The 23,849-nt window shown below is 48.7% G+C and overlaps 1 protein-coding gene and 1 long non-coding RNA gene across 3 annotated transcripts in view; one reads left to right on the top strand and one right to left on the bottom strand.

Annotated features, from left to right (window-relative positions):
- Positions 1-10,700, bottom strand: part of LOC307215200 — a 244,378-nt gene extending 233,678 nt beyond the window's left edge. The window contains exon 1 of the long non-coding RNA XR_013838375.1: positions 10,463-10,700. This is a non-coding gene — a long non-coding RNA (uncharacterized lncRNA). The remainder of the gene's footprint in view (positions 1-10,462) is intronic.
- Positions 1-23,849, top strand: part of PDE2A (phosphodiesterase 2A) — a 392,093-nt gene that overhangs the window by 42,760 nt on the left and 325,484 nt on the right. The window lies entirely within an intron of this gene.

The following is a 23,849-nucleotide window of genomic DNA, read 5'->3' as shown; positions in this document are numbered from 1 at the left end:
TTTAATTCTTTGGCAGCCCCCATAAAATGTACTGAGTGGAGAGATCTAGTGGCCCCTGCAAAGGACAGGACTTTAAATACAAGCTGCCCAACTGAGACGTTCTGACTTTTCCGGACTGGGGTTTTTCCTTGCTGCTTATTTGGAAGAGAGAAAGAAAGAGTTGCGAACTGCCCACACCCCTCTCCTAAATGACATGGCTTTGATCCTGCGGCTTTCAAGGGGAAATCATCTCCGATAGCGAGTTCCATGGAGCTAGCAGAAGTACGTTGGAAGTCAAGGAGTTGGAACACCTTCTCTGTAGCGAACAGCGGTAGCCTTTGAGGCTTTGAGGCTTAGATTCAAAAGACGCCTCTCTATAGGGGCTTTTGCAAATTTATCGAGGGGGAAACTTCCCTCCCACTCGTATCGCATTGGAACTCAGAGTCACCAAATAGAAGCGGCAGGAGATGGCCCTTCGCCAACCTGGCGCCCTCTGTGTGTTCTGGACCACAAACCCCGTAAGACCACCAGGTGCCCTAATGGTAAAGGTAAAGGTAAAGGTACCCCTGCCCGTACGGGCCAGTCTTGACAGACTCTGGGGTTGTGCGTCCATCTCACTTAAGAGGCCAGGGGCCAGCGCTGTCCGGAGACACTTCCGGGTCACGTGGCCAGCGTGACATCACTGCTCTGGTGAGCCAGAGCCGCACACGGAAACGCCGTTTACCTTCCCGCTGGTAAGCGGTCCCTATTTATCTACTTGCACCCGGAGGTGCTTTCGAACTGCTAGGTTGGCAGGCGCTGGGACCGAGCAGCGGGAGCGCACCCCGCCGCAGGGATTCGAACCGCCGACCTTTCGATCGGCAAGCCCTAGGCGCTGAGGCTTTAACCCACAGCGCCACCTGCTTCCCAGGTGCCCTAATGGGAAACCCACAAATAGGACGCGGGTACATGAGGGCTTCTCCTCACCTATGGTTTCCAGCAACTGGGGTTCGGAAACATTGAGAGCTTTTAATCTCAGGGTTGTGGGTTCGAACCCCACGTTGGGGAAAAGATTCCTGCATGGCAGGGGGTTGGACTAGATGACCGCCAGGGTCCCTTCCAACTCTATGATTCTGTGACCGTGCAAGTTGTTACAGAAATGACGGGGGGGGGGGCACATCTTTAAGATCGGGTTTCCGTCTCCCCCCTTGTTATGTACTGAGTTGAATAGGATCCAAAAGGCAGCAGTCTGATTGGTCCTAGGACAATAGGATTCAGAATGCAGCAGTCTGATTGGTCCTAGAACAATAGGGTCCAGAATGCAGCAGTCTGATTGGCCCACTGGAGCCACCCAATCCAGCTCCAGGTGGAAGTGAATCCGCAACCTGATTGGCCTACAGGTGAATCCCGGAATTAGCCAATCATGTGGGGCCCATTGTGTAAATAATGTATATAAAGCAGACATTCTGGGGGAACTTCCATTCCTCCTCACCACTATGAGCTGAATAAAGAGCATGAAATCCACTCTTGACTCCGAGTATATTTCACCCCTTTACTCTTAAGCCCCGGGATGATGAGCCCAAGCCCTTCTCGCCATCAGTCGCACAAGCACAACACACACATCTTTTGATTGCCTAAAGTTGTTGCAATGTTACAAATATGCCTGAATGTATCCTTTCGACTTGACAGCTCAGGGAAGATACCTAACTTTATAAATTCATAGAAAACCCATGGTTTAACCAATTCTCCTTATCCCAACGCTATTTTAACCCTTAAAGAAAGGTCAATTTGGGCTCCACTTCCCTCCTTGAACCAAGAACTGGGAAGTCACGTGGGCAGCAGAAACAGGGCATCCCGCCATAATTCCCCAAGCTTGAGAGCACGTCCCCAGACAAGTCCCGAGGGCAAGGAGATGTAAAGAGTTTTATTGTTCTTTCAGTGATGGGTACCTTCAGAGGTTGGGACGCGGGTGGTGCTGTGGTCAAACCACTGAGCCTCTTGGGCTTGCCGATCAGAAGGTCGGCAGTTCGAATCCCCACCACGGAGTGAGCTCCCATTGCTTTGTCCCAGCGCCTGCCAACCTAGCAGTTTGAAAGCACGCCGGTGCAAGTAGATAAATAGGTACCGCTGCAGCAGGAAGGTAAATGGCGTTTCTGTGCGCTCTGGTTTCCATCATGGTTGTGCCAGAAGCGGTTTAGTCCTGCTGGCCACATGACCCGGAAAGCTGTCTGCGGTCAAATGCCAGCTCCCTTGGCCTGAAAGCAAGATGAGAGCCGCAACCCCAGAGTCGCCTTTGACTGGACGTAGCCTTCCAGGGGTCCTTTACCTTTTACCTTTACCTTTACCTAAGAGGTGTTGGGAAAGGTGTCTGATAAAGTGGCCTAATGTTGAACTTGTGTAACCCTTGTATACCCCTCCCCATTTGTGACATGCTAGTGATGTAGTGAGTGGACACGGGTGGCGCTGTGGTCTAAACCACAGAGCCTAGGGCTTGCTGATCGGGAGGTCGGCAATTCGAATCCCCGTGACGGGGTGAGCTCCCGTTGCTCAGTCCCTGCTCCTGCCAACCTAGCAGTTCGAAAGCACGTCAAAGTGCAAGTAGATAAATAGGTACCGCTCCGGCGGGAAGGTAAACAGTGTTTCCGTGCACTGCTCTGGTTTCGCCAGAAGCGGCTTAGTCATGCTGGCCACATGACTCGGAAGCTGTACGCCGGCTCCCTTGGCCAATAAAGCGAGATGAGCACCGCAACCCCAGAGTCGGCCATGACTGGACCTAACGGTCAGGGGTACCTTTACCTTTACCTTTTTAGTGATGTAGTGATGATGTATCAATGATGCTGCTCAGAGTGTATTCTGGGGGAAAGAGGGAAGTTTTAAAAGGGGATGTCTACTCATGTTTGGGGTTCTTGCTCTGTGTGGGGACCTGTTGTGCAACAATAAATATCGTGGTCTACTGAGCGCTGTCTTGCTCCAAATTACTTGGCTGGAACTTCCTTCTTTTAGTGACTGCATGGACCCGTGGGGGACTTGCACCTCGATGAGCTGGACTGTTGAGTAGTCTCTCACCCCAGAATTTCTCCTTCACAAGGCAAAGCATAGTCATCAGGGCTAGAAGGCCTCAATATCTCTCTCCTCCTCCATCAATGGCTCTGATCTTCATGGAGTCTCTTACTTGTTCTTCTCTAAACTCAAAAGCCCCAGACCTTTCTTTGCAGGGCAGTCTTTCCACCCCCCCCCCTCGATCATTTTAGTTGTCCTTCTCTGACCCTTTCCCCAACTCTACAATATCGTTTTCAAGGTGAGGTGGCCGGATGGAGCCTTGGTCTGATCAGAACAGCCCTTTCTGGTGCTTGATTTCTCTGCACAATCCACCCTGAATCCCCAAGAAATTGTGAGGAGAGATTATTCCTAATAAACACCAGCAAAGGAGCAGGGTGGGAGGGGCAGGGCTGGGAGCGAAGCCGTTAGGCTGATGAGGAAACGAGGGCTAATTAATGCTCAGGCTGTCTCTCGGCAAGAATTGAAACCTAATTAAGTGTGCTGGGCGGCCGCGGGTTATCGGGAACGGTGCTGTGCTCACCCGGCACTGCCTCCAGCATGTTTTGCAGCCCCTGCATCCTTGGCAAACATCTTCAGGATTGACAGCTGCCAACCCAGCCAAGGCAGCCGAGCAAGTTCTGGTCCAGGGGCTCTTGGGAAACTTCCCCATAAAGCAGGGCTGGCCCAAGACAAAATGGCCCGCCGAGCCATGGAATAAGGGGTGAATGAAGATCTACTGATCTGATGCCCCTGTGAAAGTAATAATAATAATAATAATAATAATAATAATAATAATATTAATGGGCAACCAAGAATTCTGCAGCACCATAAAATGTAAGGCTCCAGTTCCCAAACCTTTTTCTAGCCACTTTGGTTCCAGCCCAAAAGTAGGGCCTGGTGAGCATTTAAGGTTCCCAACCCTAATTTGCAGGTTGCCATCTGATGGGATTTTATTCTGACCCTGATCTGATTTTACGATGTATTTTAATTGATTGCCTGATTTCATGTTAATGTGTTGTACACTTGATGTTAGCCGCTCTGAGCCCGGTTTTGGCCGGGGAGGGCGAGGTATTATTATTATTATTATTAATAATAATAATATCTCAGAGCCTCCAAGTGTCCCTATTTTCCAGGGACAGTCCTGGATTTACAGAAGCTGTCGCAGTTTCCGATTTGAGCCTTCACTGGAGGTTTTTAAAGGCAGGTTGGGTGGCCCTCTGTCAGGGATTCTTCAGCTGAGATTCCTGCATTGCAAGGGGTCGGACTAGATGACCCTCGGGGGTCCCTTCCAGCTCTACGATTCTATGATTCCATGAGGTTATCAGTGAGCTGGCCATTGGTGCAACAGCAGCTTCGTCCCAGAGATGAGCTGCATTATGAGAAAGCCTCTCCAACCCCGTAACACAGAGCAAGTAGGTTTTGGAAGAATCTCAGGAGATGGAGCGTTGCAGCCTCCAAGGTCAAAACTCACGCTGGCATGGACCCAGTGCCTGACCCTTCGAGCAACTCGCACAGCCTCTGGTGTTACGGTCCCATTCTTCCCACGCAATTGCCACTGGCCTTTGCTCTTTGCCGGCTTTTGTTGACACAGTCAAGACTCCCTTTGAAGCCTTCGTGTGGTTTATTTGACCTCCTTGACTGTAGAAGGTCAGGTGGTGGTGACATTTTCCAGAGCTCGGGCCGCTAGGTCAGGCTCTATTTATGCACATGGTGAGCATAATTTGCGCTTGTTACGGAAAAATCTAGGTGTGAGGCTGCTCAGTCCCCCAGCTTGTTGGGCAGAGCCCGCGGGTCCCTGCGGAATAAAGGAAGGAGTCCAGCCACCAACAAATAGCTGTAGATCAAAGTTTATTGCCCAACAGGTTCAAAGAGGAATTTTGAACCCCGAGGATGGGGTGACAAGGACTTTTAAAACTTTCCCACCATATCCCAGAATACAGTTCGTATAGCATCATTGATACATCACTGACATGTCACAAAAGGGGAGGGGTAGACAGGGGTTACACTAAATAATTTTTTTCCCCTTCCAGTAGCACCTTAAAGACCAACTAAGTTAGTTCTTGGTATGAGCTTTCGTGTGCATGCACACGAAAGCTCATACCAAGAACTAACTTAGTAGGTCTTTAAGGTGCTACTGGAAGGAAAAAAAAATTTATTTTGTTTTGACTATGGCAGACCAACACGGCTACCTATCTGTAACAGGGGTTACACTAGTTTAACCTTGGCAAACATGTTCAGACAAGTCCTTGGTACAAGATTAGCATAAGCAGCCATGACATGGCAAGACTCAGGTATAAGATGAGCATAGGCAAACACCTCTGAAGTCCCACCACCCAAAGTCCAATAGAACTTCCTTTGCATGTCGGGACCCCCTGGCAGGTCTGGTGATGGGATTAGGCTTCCCTTGGAGAACAATGAGTCCAGCAATTGTCACTTCTGGGCATTTCCTGGGGTAGAAGGTCCTCACACTTGGGGAGGTGGCAGGGAAAAGAGTCGTTTTTCCCCAAGGGCAAAATAGTGTTGAAATGGAGGAAACTGGCAAAGGAGTTGATCTTATATGATTGCTAAAGCTAGGCAACTTCCCTGAGCTGTCAAGTCGAAAGGATACCTTTATGCAAAATATTTGTAACATTTAACAACTTTAAAGATGAGCCCCGCTCCCCGTAATTTCCGTAACAGCACTCGAAGATGCTTTCAGCAGTGGCGTAGCGTGGGGGGTGCAGGGGGGGCCAGCCGCACCGGGCGCAACATTTTTTTGGGGGGGCGCGCTGGCACTCGCAGCTCTCTGCCCCTACCTGGCTCACTCACTCTCTCTCACTGCAGTGCTGGCTGTGCGAATCCGATCCGAGCTGCCGGGTCGCCGCCCACTGTGGAGGGGGAGGGTGCCAGGCGTGCGTTGCGGTGCGGAGCGGAGAGAGAGCAAGGGAGGGACTATCTGGGGGAGGGACAGTGCAGCGGCCGCCCAGCGCAGCGCTGAGCGCGGGAGAGAACCACACCCGACCAGCCCAGGCAGCAGCAAGAAGAAGCTGGCAGTGGCGGCAGGTTAGGGGTTAGGGGCACAAATTACTTGCCTTGCCCCGGGTTAGGGGGCGCAAATTACTTGCCTTGCCCCGGGTGCTGACAACCCACGCTACGCCGCTGGCTTTCAGTGCAGGCTGGTGCCCTCCCAGATCTTTTGGATGGCAACTCCCATCCACTGCTCCCAGCGGAGGGCACCAGGTTGGGGAAGACTGGGCTGGACCAATTCATGGAGGAGGGGGAAAGGTCTGTCAGTAGCCGGTCGTCACGATAGCTAAGTGGAACCTCCATAGCCAGTAGGAACATATCCCACAATAGCAAAGAAAAAGGATGACTTCTTGGCGGCTTCATGCCCTGAAATGGAAGGTGTGTACGGCTGCCTCTCCTGGAAAATCACTCTGTTTCATGTTGTTAAAAGTTTGGAGGGGTGTCAATTTGGATTATATGCATGGGTACGTTTCAGGCTTGAGATCCTGTATCCATTGAGATTAGCATGGCTGGGGCTGATGGGCATTGTAGTCCAAAGCATACGGGAGGGTGCCTGGTCACAGAAGACCTGCTCCAGTAGTTTGGGGTGTTTTCACCTGTAATATATGAAAATCTGCCCTTATTCCCTTATGGGGGACACAAGAGCCCTTATGGAGTCCTTTGCAGGTTCTCCATCGGTTGGAGAAAATAACAAAGGCCAACCAGAGAATATCGAGAAGCAAAGCAACTCGTAAGCCTGATCTTTATTGAACTCTTGCAACAGGGTGCCCCCTTCACACGCAGGAGAAGGAGGAGGATACAGAACCAAGGTGTGCCCACCCGTATATAGACTTTTAAAATTGCCCGCCCTGGAGTCCAAGACCACCCCCAGAAACATACATCACAGAAGGGGTGTAGCTCAAGAGCAGACACATCATACCTACATCACAGAAAGGGATGGTCTACAACAGAAATCTGAGTGCATTGTTTACCAGAAATCTGAGTGCATTATTTACCACCTGTCTGGCAGGTTACCTATTAATGCTTACTTGATTGGATAGCCTGGGGAGCCTGGCCAGTCTTTTGTAATGATAAATACTTAGTTCCTGAGCCACCCTATTCGTACACAGATATACCCTTAAGACAGGATTTGTCAAGGAAAAGACAATGGGGAGGCTTTCCCATTTTCCTTTGACTTTGCAGAGAAAACATTTGGTCAGTTTGGGAGCCGAAATGGCTTCATGGCTGTTTTCCTGTGCTGCTTCAGACAAGTGGTTTGCGGGCACAAGCGCTAAACCCTGTCTGTGGTGCCTACCCCTTTCCCCAAATGATAACACAAGAGACCAGAGTACGGGTTCAAATTGGCCACAACTTTATTGAACTTCAGAAGTGGGAAACTTGGCACAGGCCTTGGCAAGCAACCCTCTCAGCCCGCCTGGCTAAGAGGCATTTGAGGCCCAGTGAGAGGGGACTGCAAAGCGCAAACTTACACAGCATGCCCTTCCACTGACCTCCTCCGGGGAGTTTGACCTACATGCCGCCGCTCTAGGGCCAGGGACTCCCAGTTTTGCCCTTTAACGGGCCCTGCAAGCGCCGCCACATGGGGAGGGAGCATGAATGCATCCCCCCCAACTTGATGTTAGACCAACTTGATGTTAGACTTCCCAGAAGGAAGAGCAGCAAAAGAGGCTTGAGCCCAGGAGTCAGCCTCTTCTCTTTTGGCCTTAGGCCGAGGGCGGGTCCTCCCTGGTCGAGGGCGGGTCAAAGGCCAGCTCAGGCAGGTGGGTGGCACCTGCCCAGGTGAGTGGCACCTGCCCAGGTGGGTGGCACCTGCCCAGGTGAGTGGCACCTGCCCAGGTGAGTGGCACCTGCCCAGGTGAGCCTCGCTCGGTGCCACAAACCCCACCCACCTGTTGGGAAGGGAGGGCGGATATTATATATTGATGTACGTGTTTGCTTGGTACATTTATGAACATTTGTTATATATATAAGACCTTAATTTTTTTATTTCACACCTATTAGCAAATCATGACCCAACATGCTGTCCTTTAACAGGGTTTTTTTCAGCCTTTCGGAAAATAAAGCAGCCATGTTTCTGCTCTCCCCAATTCTACCTTCAAGCGGAAAAGGTCAGTTTGGGTGGGGTTCAAGTGTCTGAAAGATCCAGTGTTTTGCCCCGATCCCGGCTGGTGCTGTTGTTGCTTTTGCTGTACACGCCCCCATGCTTTCTGGTAACTGCTCCTGCCTCACTCCTGAATTAGCTGCACGGATGATCCCACACAACCAGGAATCACGTTGCCAACAGCATCAGGTCCCAGCGCTGACCTCATGCTGACCTAGTTAGGCAATGAAGTCATTGAGGTCGGTGCACATGAAGGAGCAGAGGTTTCTTGAAAGGAGTGGTGAAAAATCCCCAAGAGGCACGGCTAATTGTGAAAATGGAAGTCGTTCAAGCCTTTACTCTGGAAAACAGGCTCCTGTCTTAAGCTCTTTGGCTCAGCCCCCAATTGTGTTCTTGGCAGAATCCTGTGCCTTTCGAATGGGGGTTGGCAGGTCCAGCAACTCTGAGCTCACCATAACTTTGCTCATCCTGCCCTGCTGCCAGCCCCTGATGGGGGCAAGGAGAGCTCCTGTCCCTTACAGCCTATTCACTTTATTATTATTATTTGACATCTGATGGGAGGGCGTTTCACAGGACGGGTGCCACTACTGTAACTTGGCCTCTCGCAGTGAGGGAACCGCCAGAAGGCCCTCGGAGCTGGACCTCAGTGTCCGGGCAGAATGATGGGGGTGGAGACACTCCTTCAGGTCTACTGGACTGAGGCCGTTTAGGGCTTTCAAGGTCAGCACCAACACTTTGAATTGTGCTAGGACACGTACTGGGAGCCAGTGTTGGTCTTTCAAGACTGGTGTTATGTGGTCTCAGCGGCCGCTCCCTGTCACCAGTCTGGCTGCCACATTCTGGATTAGTTGTAGTTTCCTGGTCACCTTCAAAGGTAGCCCCACATAGAGCACATTGCAGTAGTCCAAGCTCCACGTTCCTAAGGACGTCCCTATTTTAATCGGAGAATTCTTGGGGGTATGGAGTTATCTGACCGCCAAGCCAAGGAGATAGCAAGACAACCTTTAGAAGACGTATGAAGGCAGCCCCGTCTAGGGAATTTTTTCAATGTTTAATGTTTTATTATGTTTTTCTATATGTTGGAAGCTGCCCAGAGTTGATGGGGAAACCCAGTCAGATGGGCAGGTTATAAATAATAAAATTGTTGTTGTTGTTGCTGTGTTTTCCGGCTTCTGCTCTTGCCCAAACTTCCTCCCAGAGCCTTTCGCCTAGCTGTGCAAATTACACCCCACTGAACCCCAAAAAAGACTCATTTGCTGCCCAAAATAGGCCATTCTCAGACATGTTTCTCTCTCTCCTGCATACATGATCCAAATGATGGCAGAAAAACCCCACATTACGATTCTTGACCTACTTTCCCGGGGTTTGCATTCAGCGCCAGCCAAGGGGAGAATGCGAAAGCTGCTTTACTTGGGGTTTTGAAACGTTGACAGCTGTGCGCATTGCACATTGAGATAATTGCGCAGAGACGACTTGAAGAGTGTGGGCAGCAGCGTGGTGGGCCTCGCAGAGGTAGAGCAGAAACTGCCTTGTGTGCTGACCTTGGGCCACCTAGCTCAGTACAGCCTGCACGGACTGGCAGGGGCTCTCTAGGAATGCATGCAAGGAGTCTTTCTTACCTGGAGGTGCTAAGGGGGTTCAAACCTGTCAAAGTAGATGCTGTCGCTAAGCTACATCCCTTTAGCCAAGATGTGCCACTACTATTGCGCTCTTGAAGTGCAGGAGTTTTATTTATGAACGCATTAATTTGGAGAATCATAGAATCATAGAAAGGACTGTTGTAAACAAAATCAATCTGCCCTTTCCCCCTTGTGGGGTATCCAAGAGCCCATATAGAGTCCTTACGTGGGTTCCCTATTGGTAGGAGAAAACAACAGAGGCCAACCAGAGAATATTGAGAAGCAAAGCAGCTAGTAAGCCTGATCTTTATTGATCTGTTGCAACAGGGTCCTCACTCACCACATGCAGGAGGGAGGAGGAACCCAGAAAAATGGTGTGCAAGGCCTTATAAAGACTTTTGAAATTGCCACCCTGTAGATCAAGACCACCCCCAGAAACATCATACATACATCACAGAAGGGGTGTAAGCTAAGACCACCCCCCACAAACATCATACCTACATCACAGAAAAGGTGGTCTACAACAGAAATCTGAGTGCGTTGTTTATCTCATCTGACAGGTTACCCGTTAATGCTCACTTGATTGGATATCCTGGGAAGCCTGGCCAGTCTTTTGTAATGATATATACTTAGTTCCTGAGCCAGGTCACTGTCTCACCCTATTCATACACAGACATACCATTAAGACAGGATTTGTGAAGGAAAAGACAATGGGGAGGCTTTTCCATTTTCCTTTGACCTTGCAGAGAAAACATTTGGTCAGTTTGGGAATAAAAAATGGTTTCAGGTCGGTCTTCCTGTGCTGATCTATGTACATGCTTGGTTGGTACATTTATGAACATTTATTATATATCTAAGACTTTAAAATTCTTGTCACAGGACCCCCAAGGATCATCGAGCCCAAGCCCCTGCGATGCAGGAATATTTTGCCCAGCACGGGACTTGAACCCACAACCCTGACATGAAGGGCCTCATGCTGTACCCCAGATTGGTTCCTCATTTGATATTACGTTTGAATGCTGCTTAATGGCTCTTTCTTGAAAGAAGGAACCGCTGGCAAGTCTGTTGATATTCCCTTTCCAAAGAGCTCAGGACGGCATACATGGGCTTATTGTATTTGGGCCTGGCAAGAGCCCTGTGGCAGCTGTGGGTTGTGTGGTTGGCCTTGCAGAGGAACAGCAGCAACTGCCCTCTGCAGAGTCAGACCCTTGGCTCACCTCTTAGCTCAGTATGGTTGACACAGGCCGGCAGCAGCGACTCTCCAGGATTTCAGACCAGGAGTCTTTGCCAGCCCTGCTGGGAGATGCCAATGATCAAACCTGGCACCTTCTGCATGTGAGCAGGTGCTCCGCCGCTGAGCTATGGCCCTTTTCCAGCAGGAATGGTGCTTGCTTCTGTAGGGGTAGCATATAGCCATTGTGGCTTGTGGCCGTCGAAAACCTGATCTTCCACGAATTGAGAATGGGAAAGTGTTTTCAAGGACTGGGCGCTGGGTTCCTTAACGCCTTGCCCCCTTCCATCTGCAGAGAGGGTGCGTGCTTACGCTCATCGCCGCAATAGTGCACAAACGTATGGGCCACTAAATGCGGTAATTGCAGCTAAGCTTTAATTAACATAATTACATTTCTGTACAAATAAAACATTCAGCCTCGTAATTCCTAGTCTGCAAATGCGAGCTGGCAGATTTTTCTCTTCTTTTGCTTCCCCTCCAACTTAACAGGAGCACAAAGCAAACGGCTTAACCGAGGGTGAGTAAATACAATCGGAATTCAGGCGAGTGAAGGGTGTGTTTGCGAGTGCGAGGACGCGCACACCTTGTGGCTGTGAGCCAGATGGTAGAGCTGAACCTCACAAAGTCTTAAATTCTTGGATATGCTATTGCAACTCCATTAGCTGGAAGCAGGGCTGGATTTAGGTTTGATGAGGCCCATAGCTACTGAAGGTAAAGGGACCCCTGACCATTAGGTCCAGTCGTGACCGACTCTGGGGTTGTGGTGCTCATCTCGCTTTACTGGCCGAGGGAGCCGGCGTACAGCTTCCGGGTCATGTGGCCAGCAGGACTAAGCCGCGTCGTGCGAACCAGAGCAGCGCACAGAAACGCCGTTTACCTTCCCGCCGGAGCGGTACCTATTTATCTACTTGCACTTTGATGTGCTTTCGAACTGCTAGGTTGGCAGGAGCCGGGACCGAGCAACGGGAGCTCACCCCGTTGCGGGGATTCGAACCGCCGACCTTCTGATCGGCAAGCCCTAGGCTCTGTGGTTTAACCCACAGCGCCACCCGCGTCCCTTACCATTATTTACATTACTTACCATTACCCTTACCATTACTGAAGGTAATGGGGCCCTTTATCTGTCCAGCTGTCCTTTGTCAACAACAAATTATCCCGGTTTTTTGTGTTGAATATATGCTATATGGTAATTTATGGACCTGATAGGTATCTCAAGCCATTTGCATGTGTTGCCATGCAACCCGTCCATGCAGAATGTAGGCACCCTATATATAGAAACGAGCAAACCAGTGATATTTTAGGGAGCAGACTAGCAGGTGGGGCCCAGGACTTACATCATAGGAGCCTACACAACACAGAACACGGTTGTTGTATGTAGGTGTTATTCCATTTGTTTTTTATCTTATATCTTAGAAATGTACATCCAGTTTTTTCCCCTTTAAATTTTTTGGGGGCCCCCAAGAGAGTGGGGCCCTAAGCTATAGCTTATTTAGCTTATACAGTGGAACCTTGGGTTATGTTACCTTTGGGTAATGTAAACTTTGGGTTATGTTACCAGCACCCCCGGAAGTGTTTCGCTGCGCATGCATGTGCAGAAGCGGTCTGTCGCTGCACGCATTTCTGGTTCTCTGTTTTTATGATGAGCCTGGATAGCTCAGCTGGTTAGACCATGGTGCTGATAACACCAAGGTTGCAGGTCCGATCCCTGTATGGACCAGCTGCATATTCCTGCACTGCAGGGGGTTGGACTAGATGATCCTCAGGGTCCCTTCCAACTCTACAGTTCTATGATTCTATGATTCTATGATGTTGCTGCTTTCCTTGGAGAAGTCGCTGTTTCCCACTGGGTCAGAACAAAAGCCAATCCGCAGAAAACCCAGCTGGCATTTGCTCCAATTCAGCAGTAAACAGAGAGTCTCCCTGGGGAAAGAGGTGGGGAAAAAGAAATCATGGCTAGAAATCAAGGGACAAACAGAAAAGTGGATAAGCTCCAAGTCTAGCTTAAAGAGGAAAGAACCATGAAGGAGAGAGAGCAGCAAAGCTGACCAAATAGTTAGCACCTAGAGAACAGCCTTGACCAAAGGTGTCCTGGGCTTTGAAGACACTCGAACTCAGGACACAAGGGAGAAACGTGCTAAGAGGAAGCTACGCTTGGCAAAGCCTCACCATCATCAACTCACACCCGGAAACCAATTTCCCCACTGGTGGAGGGACGTGTGGATCCAGAATTGGCCTCCACAGTCACTTACGGACTCACTGTTAAGACTGTGTTTATAGAAGACAATCTTACTCGGCTTCCATCATGATTTGTGATATATTGCCAGGTCAAAAATTATGAAACCAACATAAGGACTTAAAACCAGTTTTGCCTGATATATTGAGATCTTGCCCAGCCCTATAGATCACTGTTTGGAACTAGAGATGGGCCCAGCAGGGCTCATTTTATGTTTTTAAAAGCGTGCAGAAATCTCTTTGGATAAAAAAAAAGCTGCTGAGCTTGGTGGAGGAGAAAGAGGAGCGCTAGAAAGGTTCATTTTCCCTCCTCCTCCTCCCTCTTCCAATTCCTCTCCAGGATTCTCTATTCACAGCAGGAGGACTATCCTGCAAAGCCTCTCTGCACCAAGGACCTGGCTTTTTATAGACTAATTAATGATACATGTGGCCTTTTTTCTTTATTGATGACAAAAGAGATACAAGGAGTTTGAAAGCAGCTCCCAGCTCTTTAGGAGCAGACGTGTTAATGGAGCCATAAGGACCCACTTTACACTTAGCCTCATTGACTAAGCAGGCAATTCTAGATGTGCAGGGAAGCAAATCCCATTGAAATCAAGGTGACTTCAGAGTAAATGCAGATGGCGTTGAGCTGCAGGTTAACCACAGGTACCCAGCACCCTCTCTGTTAAGGGATCAGGGTCTCCGTGGCACCAGGAGCTCCTCCAGAACTCCCTGTTTCTTGGAAATCCATCCTGATTTACTTGTACAGGCATCCCTCAGATAACAGCAAATTCAGGTTGCCTTTTTTCAGGTTAAAGTAAAGGTAAAGGTACCCCTGCCCATACGGGCCAGTCTTGACAGACTCTGGGGTTGTGCGCCCATCTCACTTAAGAGGCCAGGGGCCAGCGCTGTCCGGAGACACTTCCGGGTCACGTGGCCAGCGTGACATCGCTGCTCTGGCGAGCCAGAGTCGCACACGGAAACGCTGTTTACCTTCCCGCTGGTAAGCGGTCCCTATTTATCTACTTGCACCCGGAGGTGCTTTCGAACTGCTAGGTTGGCAGGCGCTGGGACCGAGCAGCGGGAGCGCACCCCGCCGCAGGGATTCGGATTTTTCAGATTACGGACCACCAAAACCCAGAAGTACTGGAACGGGTTACTTCTGGGTTTTGGGAGTCGCGCATGCGCAGAAGCACTGAATCGCACTTTGCACATGCGCAGAAGCACCGAATCGCAACCCGCACATGTGCAGACATGCAGATGCAGGTTGTGAATGCTGCAGGTTGCGAACATGTATCCCGCACGGATCACGTTCGCAACCCGAGCGTCCACTGTACAATGCTTAAGCAGTAGCGGGAGTGCTTGGGACTGCCTGGGAATTTTCAGAAACAAAAATTATATCACAATATATCACCGGTGGCCAAAAAATGATCAAAGTCAGGCCTTGGTCTGGCATCTTGATTCAAGTGCCCAGCGCTGTCCAGAAATGTTAAGAAACCCAGAAACATTGTGATTCCTAAATCGATAGTGTAAATTGTGAGTTTGGGCTGGTCGCGCCAAAATTGGATGGAGTCATGCCAGAGTGTCTCCTTGGACCACCATTCAGTGCTGGGAGGGGCGACTGGAGAGCAGCTGCTAGTCAGTGTGTTGTTGTTTAGTCGTTTAGTTGTGTCCGCCTCTTCGTGACCCCCTGGACCAGAGCACGCCAGGCCCTCCTGTCTTCCACTGCCTCCCGCAGTTTGGTCAAACTCATGCTAGTAGCTTCGAGAACACTGTCCAACCATCTCGTCCTCTGTCGTCCCCTTCTTCTTGTGCCCTCCATCTTTCCCAACATCAGGGTCTTTTCCAGGGAGTCTTCTCTTCAGGTCAGTGTAGGGAGTATTATTTATTTATTTTATTTATTGAATTTCCATACCGCCCTATACTCGGAGGTCTCAGGGAGGTTCACAAAAAAAGATCACAATATATAAAATAAAAATGAAAACAATAACCCAACAATACTCCCCCCCCCTCAAAAAAAGAGCCATATTTTAAAAGGGTATAGGATGTTGATGGGATCAACCAAAGGCCTGGTTGAAAAGGAACGTTTTTGCCTGGTGCCTAAAGGTGTACAATGAAGGTGCCAGGCAAACTTCCCTGGGGAGAGCATCTCACAGATGGGGAGCCACTGCAGAGAAGGCCCCGTTCTCGTGTTGCCACCCTCTGCACCTCTTGAGGAGGAGGCACACGAAGGAGGGCCTCAGAAGATGATCTCAGGGTTCATATGGGAAGAGGCAGTCCTTGAGGTATTGCGGTCCTGAGCTGTTTAAGGCTTTATAGGTCAACACCAGCACTTTGAATTGGGCCTGGAAACTAACCGTTAGCCGATGTTGACATTTCCATTCCACCTTAAGGAGCAGACGTGTGGAATTGTTGCTTGTCACATGTCTGTTTACATTCCAGCACAGCTTGCTGGGAACTTCCATTGTGTATAGCTTTTGCTTTTCGTGTTCTCTCTGAGACGAAGAGAAAGATAGACGACATGTTTCTTTGTCCTGATTTATGATTAATAAATCTGTAGTTGTAGTATGCTTTCACAAGCCTCACGCCTATTCTGTGTGCACAGTTCACTCCGCTGATAGTGTGCCCTGGCTTTGAAGCCCGGGTCGCTGATTTACGTCAGAGCAGAGGCAATAGTCTTTGCAGCAGGATGTCTGGAAGGAGACGGCCCAGCTGGGGCTAGCCAGCTGGCCTTGCGACCCTCTGCTTGCCGAAAGCCAGTGCAGTTGGTGTAAGTGCAGTTGGCACTGTGGTCTAAACAACGTATGTTATGTAAAAGGTTAACATGAATCCACAGTGTGATGCAGCAGCGAAAGAAGCTGTTGCTATTCTAGGCTGCATCAACAGAAGTCATAGAATCATAGAATCATAGAGTTGGAAGAGACCACAAGGGCCATCGAGTCCAACCCCCTGCCAAGCAGGAAACACCATCAGAGCACTCCTGACATATGGTTGTCAAGCCTCTGCTTAAAGACCTCCAAAGAAGGAGACTCCACCACACTCCTTGGCAGCAAATTCCACTGTCAAACAGCTCTTACTGTCAGGAAGTTCTTCCTAATGTTTAGGTCGAATCTTCTTTCTTGTAGTTTGGAACCATTGCTCCGTGTCCGCTTCTCTGGAGCAGCAGAAAATGAGGAACGGTCGAAGGAACTGGGCATGGAGAACAGAAGAAGGAGAGGAGATATGAGTGCCATCTTCAAATATCTCAAGGGCTGTCATATGGAAGAGAGAGCAAGCTTGTTTTCTCCTGCTCTGGAGGGTAGGACTCGAACCCATGGCTTCAAGTCGCAAGAAAGGAGGTTCCGATTAGCATCAGGAAGAACTTTCTGACAGTAAGAGCTGTCCGACCGTGGGGTGGAAGGTGGTGGGGGTTTTTAAGCAGAGCTGGGATGACCAGCTTTCATGGATGCTTCCGTTGCACTCCAGGCGGTTGAAGACCCTCGAGGTCCCATCCAAGTCTTCCAATTCCTTAATTCTATTATCTCGGGATTATGCTCATCTGATAGCAGCTCTGGGCTGGGTCAGTGATGGTTCTATCTCTTTGCCAGACGGTCGCCCTGGATTCCACTTTCTTTACAGCTCCACGTCTCGGGATAAAATACGGCGGCTGTAAAGGTTCGTGTTTGCAGGGACAGGGAGAGGAAGGCGATTTGCTGCAGCTCATTGCGTGTTACAGTAATAATGACAAGGCTGGCATGCCGGCCGCCGTGGCTGAGCTGTCAGCCGGATGTTCTATCGCTCTCTCGCGAGCGACGCTCAGCCTGCCACGGCAGCTGCTCCAGCGCACTGGCTCCCCGGGCTTGTGCCGCGCGGCTGACGAGGCCAAGCGCACCGTGAAATATGACATCTCTGTGGCAGGGAGACAGGGAGAGGCCTCGCTCGTCTTTATTAAGTGTGGGCGGGCAGGCGGGAGACGGAGAAATGAGCGTGGGAATGGGAGGAGAGTCTCCCCGCTCTCGTGCATCTTTACGCACCAGCTCCATCTCTCATCGGATCGTTGGGAGGGGTCCCCCAAAGGTCATCCAGCCCAGCCCCTTGCAATGCAGGGATCACAGCAGAAGAATCTAACCTTTGCTTTAACCCCGCCAATGAATGGGGGGGGGGGGGGCAGCCATGTTCAGGTGGAGTCGGTCCCACCGTTGAACAGGTCTGGTTAGTTAAGTACCGTGATTTAGCATCATCAAGGAGGCTGCTCTGTTGCCATGGAGACCCCACTTACCTGTCTTGAAGGCAGAAGAACAATAGCCAAGGTGGTTGAGGGTGTGCGAGCCAGAAGCTGGAAACCAGATGCTGAAACCTGGAGACAGAGGGGTGACTTTGCTCCGTCCTTAGTTAAGTGGAACCAACTTGAAATAGCTTCTTCCTAAGGCGAGCAAAAGGCTGCCTTGCTAATGGAGGCAAAGACCTTCCTTCCCTGTCTCATAGCAGAAACTATTAGCTTCCTTCCCAAAGGTGTTTCTCCCTTAAGAAAATATGAAAAAAAGTAGATTTGGCATCACAAAAGATGGAAAGCATGTAATTATTATTTTGATAGAAGAGCGTCTAAATTGCCTTTAAAAATATTTTCCCCCTCCCTTTAATTCAGTCCCCCCTTTTTCTGGCACTGCATATTAAAGCATTTATATAACTCGCAGTAAATGACTTAAAAGGGATGACTCATTACAGCAAGTACAGAAAAGTCACTGTATATTTTTAGCTGCCACAGTGCACCCTCGGCACAAGTTAACCCTTTCGTGGAAACAGGGAAGGCAGAGCTTCGTCAGACCCCAAAGGGAGGAAACCCCCCCCCCTAAATGTTGGAAACGTGTATTTTATTACACTTGTGTCCCATGTGTGCTTCTCCCTCTCACAACAACCCTGTGAGGTAGACTAGGTTAAGCCTAGCCCAAAATGAGATTCATGGTTGAGCGTTGATTTGAATCTGGGTCCAGGGCTGGATTTAGGTTTGATGTGGCCCTCAGCTACTGAAGGTAATGGGGCCCTTTATATGTCCAGCTGTCCTTTGTCAACAACAATTTTTGTGTGTGTTGAATATATGCTATATGGTAATTTATGGACCTAATAGGTATCTCAAGCCATTTGCACATGCAGAATGTAGTCACCCTATATATAAAATGGTAAAGGGACACCTGACCGTTAGGTCCAGTCGCGGACGACTCTGGGGTTGTGACGCTCCTCTCGCTTTTTTGGCCAAGGGAGCCGGCGTACAGCTTCCAGGTCATGTGGCCAGCATGACTAAGCCGCTTCTGGCGAACCAGAGCAGCACATGGAAACGCTGTTTACCTTCCCGCTGGAGCGGTACCTTTTTATCTACTTGCACTTTGACATGCTTTCGAACTGCTAGGTTGGCAGGAGCAGGGACTGAGCAACGGGAGCTCACCCCGTCGCGGGGATTCGAACCGCCGACCTTCTGATCGGCAAGTCCTAGGCTCTGTGGTTTAACCCACAGCACCACCCACGTCCCCACCCTATATATAGAAACGAGCAAACCAGTGATATTTTAGGGAGCAGGCGAGGCCCATTACTTACATCACAGGAGCCAACACAACACAAAACACAGTTGCTGTATGTAGGTTTTATTCTATTAGTTTTTTTATCTTCTATTTTGGAAATGTACATCCATTTTTTCCCCTTTAAATTTTTTGGGGGCTGCCAAGAGAGTGTGAGCCTAAGCTATAGCTTGTTTAGCTTATACGTAAATCCGGCACTGCCTGGGTCTACCTAGTCGTAGATTCATTAATTTCGATTTCATGCTCCTCGTTGCATTTATCTGTCTTCTAATTTCCTATTGGAAGCTGTCCAGAAAACCTATGTTATTGGGAGGCACATAGCTATCGTAAATAAACACATTAAAAGCATATGATGGCATCTCCTACCCCCCCCCCTTGTAGTTATTCCAGGTATGGGCTGAGCTGGGCACATGCACCAACTGGGACCAAATCAGTGCATCCATCCCATAATTTCTGCAAAGTGCAAACTGTATTAAAAGCAGGACGGTAGATATAACCCCCCTGATAGCATCATGAGCACAAATCATGGCAAATGAGCAATAAAAAGGACTTCTGCCGAAGCCCATGGAGAACAGAGAGCAAATGTTCGTGGAACAAATTTGGCTCTCAGGTCCCTCCTCCATTTCCAGAGAGCCAGCGGCCAATTGCACCGCAGAGCCCTATCATTCTGGTCATGTCTAAAGAAAGAAAGAAAAAGAAAGAAAGAAAATCTGGTCGTTAACGCTCTCTGCTTCTCGCTTTCCTTCCCAAGGCTCCTGCGTCGGTCTCATTAAATGCGATCCCCTTTCCGCAGCTCCTCTCAGCACGACACCCCGGCAAATTAATTTGGAAATATAAATATTGAATGAATTAATTGGAGAGAAATGATCCCTTTTTAATCCAGGTTGAACTGCTTGGCAAAGCGTTAGAAGAGGAGGGAGGGAGGGAGGGAGGAGAGAGACCGTGTGTGGTGTCAGGAGAGGTCTCTGTTGCTGTTAAATGAAAGCACAGAAGTGCAGGTCCCTGGAAGGGACCTTGTGCTCCTTGGATGGAAGGTGGGATAAAAATGGAATAAATACATGTACCCTTGTCAGCAGTTCTTTAGCCTCCTCGAATCATGGGATTGCAAAGTTGAAAGGGTCCAACCCCCTGCAGTGCAGGAAACACAGTTCAGATGGCCGTCCAAGCTCTGTTTAAAACCTTCTTTTACACCCAAGAGGTAATCCATGTCAGTACGCCTTTCAACCAATGTCAGCGACTGGGCTCAATAACTGGTTCTGCCCCGACTGGGCTAGGCGACTGGAGCACTTTCAGAGACCTTCCAATCCTGGAAAACAGGTCCCAGTGCACTGGACTCACAACTGTGCATTGTGAGCACCAAATTCATGCAGAGTATAAATAATGCGGAAGCTAGCTGTGAAGCGCAACTTCTTTTCTTTCTAATACAGTGGTACCTCAGGTTACATACGCTTCAGGTTACAGACTCCGCTAACCCAGAAATAGTACCTTGGGTTAAGAACTTTGCTTCAGGATGAGAACAGAAATCGTGCTCCGGCGGCACAGCAGCAGCGGGAGGCCCCATTAGCTAAAGTGGTACCTCAGGTTAAGAACAGTTTCAGGTTAAGAACGGACCTCCGGAACGAATTAAGTATGTAACCAGAGGTACCACTGTAGCTACTACAAACTACAGTGGTGCCCTGCAAGACGAATGCCTCGCAAGACGAAAAACCGGCTAGACGAAAGGGTTTTCGGTTTTTCGAGGCGCTTCGCAAGACAAATTTCCCTATGGGCTTGCTTCGCAAGACGAAAACGTCTTGCGAGTCTTGCAATTTTTTTCCGCTCCCCCCCCCTTTTTCTAAGCCGCTAATAGCCGCTTAGCCACTTTGCCGCTAAGCCGCTAATAGCCGCTAATAGCGCTAAGCCGCTAATAGGGTTGCTTCGCAAGACGAAAAAACCGCAAGACGAAGAGACTCGCGGAACGGATTCTTTTCGTCTTGCGAGGCACCACTGTAACGAACTACCGGCTTGCATGAGTGTTACAGCTCCCACTCAGCCATCTGGTCACTATATAGATAAGACTCTCTCCACACACAGAGTCAAGCAGTCAGTCAGGAGTGGATGAGGAGAAGAGCAGTTTCCGCCCCTTCCTTTCTCAAAACATCACATCAGGAAGTTCTGTCAATGGGAGGGGTGAAAATATCAACAATCCAGTCCAACCCATGCCAAAATCACAACTAAAAAAATCCCTGATAGGTGCTCATCCCAACAACAATTGAAAGACCCCCAACGAAGGAGAGCCTGCCACTTTCTGAGGGGGTCCATCCCACGGTTGAGCAGCTCTCATGCTCAGAAATTTCTTCCTGATGTTGAGTCAGAATCTTCTCACTTGAATCCATCGGTTTGGGTCCTACAGAGAAGGAGAAAACAAGCTTGCTCTATCTTCCATGTGGCAGCCCTTCAGGTATTTGAAGATGGCTCTCATCTTGAGCTCTCCATCTTCTCTTCTGCAGGCTACATCCCCCCCCCAACGCTCTTGGATCCCAGAATCGTAGAGTTGGAAGGGATCCCAAGGATCATTTAGTCCAGCTCCCTGAAATGTAGGAATCTCAGATATGGGTTTCTCAAAAAATAAGTTGTCAAGCGAATCTCATTTCTTCTTTTTTTGATGGAGTTACATGCTTGGTGGATCAGGGGAATGCTGTGGACATAGAGTATCTTGATTTCAGCAAGGCTTTTGGTATTCTGATATTCTTGTGGGGAAACTGGTAAAATGTGGATTGAGCGAGGTTACGGTTAGGTGGATTTGTAGCTGGTTACCGTAATTGGCTGAACCCAAAGTGTACTCATTAATGGGAGCCTTCAATTACTGGTTCAAACAAAGACAAATAAATCCCAAACTATAATCTGTTTAATCTGTTCTTAGTTTAAGAACAACTGTGGAAGTCTGAACTTGGTCGCTGCTTTTGAATAACCTCTGTAGTTGTACCAAGTAAGAAATAAGGATGCAGGAGAAAGAATATTCTACTGTAAAAGGTTTGTGCAAAAAGTTAGTAAACTAGAAATGAAGTATGGAGAAGATGGGAAGTCAATGAATTACAAGAAGATTTATTGTCAGTTATATAAATTTATCCTTTTTGGTCAATGGTGTAATTTGTAACAAATGACGTAAATACTTTCTTTTTGTGCATTTTGTTGTTGCATAAGCATAAATAAAGGGACGCGGGTGGCGCTGTGGGTTAAACCACAGAGCCTAGGACTTGCCGATCAGAAGGTCGGCGGTTCGAATCCCTGCAACAGGGTGAGCTCCCGTTCTTCGGTCCCTGCTCCTGCCAACCTAGCAGTTCGAAAGCACGTCAAAGTGCAAGTAGATAAATAGGTACCGCTCCGGTGGGAAGGTAAGCGGCGTTTCCATGCGCTGCTCTGGTTCACCAAAAGCAGCTTATTCATGCTGGCCACATGACCCGGAAGCTGTACGCTGGCTCCCTTGGCCAGTAAAGCGAGATGAGTGCCGCAACCCCAGAGTCGGCCACGAATGGACCTAATGTTCAGGGGTCCCTTTACCTTTAAGCATAAATAAAGGGGGGGGATCTGTTTTTAGTTTAGTTCACCATAGTTCTTTACATACAAGTGATGTACAAATTTTATGAAATATACGAATAAATATAAATGAGCAATGGGAAGCATCTCTGAGATACTGGTTAGGTTTAATTTTATTCTTTGATTACATAAAAATGGACAGGGAAGCCAAAAGTCTGAATTGCTAAAATGTCCACAGTGATTTGCTCAAGAATGGCACCTTCAACATTCTGACGGTTGGGTTTCATTTCCGGGCTTCCATTGCAGATTTGGAAGCAGAGGAAAGAACACAGAAGCATTAGGGTTAAAATGTAGTCCAGTGGTCTATTTTAAGAATATGGTGTTTTTTTTAAAAAAAATCTTAATAGCATTAAAACGAGTGTCATAATTGTGTTTTGGTTTTTAAATTAGTTTTATTGTTTTACACTGTAAAACAGGGGGTTGTTTTTGTTCCTTTCTTTGTTTGCTTTGTGAGCCGCCCAGAAACACTCCTTCCATGGGGGCGGACAAATAAACCCAGTAAATAAAAACAGCTCTGGCAATATTATCAGCACAGCACAGCCCTGCCTTGCACGGAAGCAAAGGAATTTGTGCTTTTGGCAGATGTACAGAGCACATAATCCCATTTAATCCATTTCAGGTCTGTGCTGAGGGTCACCATATTCCCCATCCACGAATCTGGGAGGCCTAACTTGCATGTTATGCAAATTCTTTGCCAAGCATGCAAATTCCATTCAGACTTGATGGAAAATGACATTGCATCAAGCAAATATTATACCACACTTTCCAGGTGCATTTTCTCTCCCCCCCCCAATATTTATTTATAGTGTTACCTTGGTTCTCAAACGCCTTGGTACTCAAACAACTTGGAACCCAAACACTGCAAACCCGGAAGTAAGTGTTCCGGTTTGCGAACTTTTTTCGGAAGCTGAACGTGCTCCATTTTGAGCGTTACGGTTCCGATTTGAGAGCCACACTTCCGTTTTGAGTGTTACACTGAGTTCTGTCTGCTTTTGCTATTTATTCTGCGGTTTTTGTGACTCTTTTTGTTTTGTTTTTGTGACTGCGTGGAACCCAGTTCAGCTACTGATTGATTGATTGTGTGACTGCAGTACATTGTTTATTGATGGTCTCGTTTGTTGTTGTTTAGTTGTTTAGTCGTGTCTGACTCTTTGTGACCCCCTGGACCAGAGCATGCCAGGCCCTCCTGTCTTCCACTGCCTCCCGCAGTTTGGTCAAACTCATGCTGGTAGCTTCAAGAACACTGTCCAACCATCTCGTCCTCTGTCGTCCCCTTCTCCTTGTGCCCTCCATCTTTCCCAGTCCTCAGTCTCCTTCGTGGATCACTGCCTTGCCGTGGCGAAGGGGCTTGAATAACTCGGAGAAGCTATGAGCTATGCCGTGCAGGGCCACCCAAGATGGACAGGTCATAGTGGAGAGTTTTGACTAAACGTGATCCACCTGGAGCAGGAACTAGCAAGCCACTCCAGTATCCCTGCCAAGAAAACTCCATGGACAAAGACAACAGGCATGGTCTTGTTAGATAGTAAAATCATGTTAAATTGCTGTTTTAGGTT

The sequence above is a fragment of the Podarcis cretensis genome, assembly GCF_951804945.1.
Source record: "Podarcis cretensis genome assembly, chromosome: 4".
Lineage (NCBI taxonomy): Eukaryota > Metazoa > Chordata > Lepidosauria > Squamata > Lacertidae > Podarcis > Podarcis cretensis.
The sequence above is the reverse complement of the archived record's forward strand: the minus strand, read 5'-3'. Positions and strand labels throughout refer to the sequence as shown.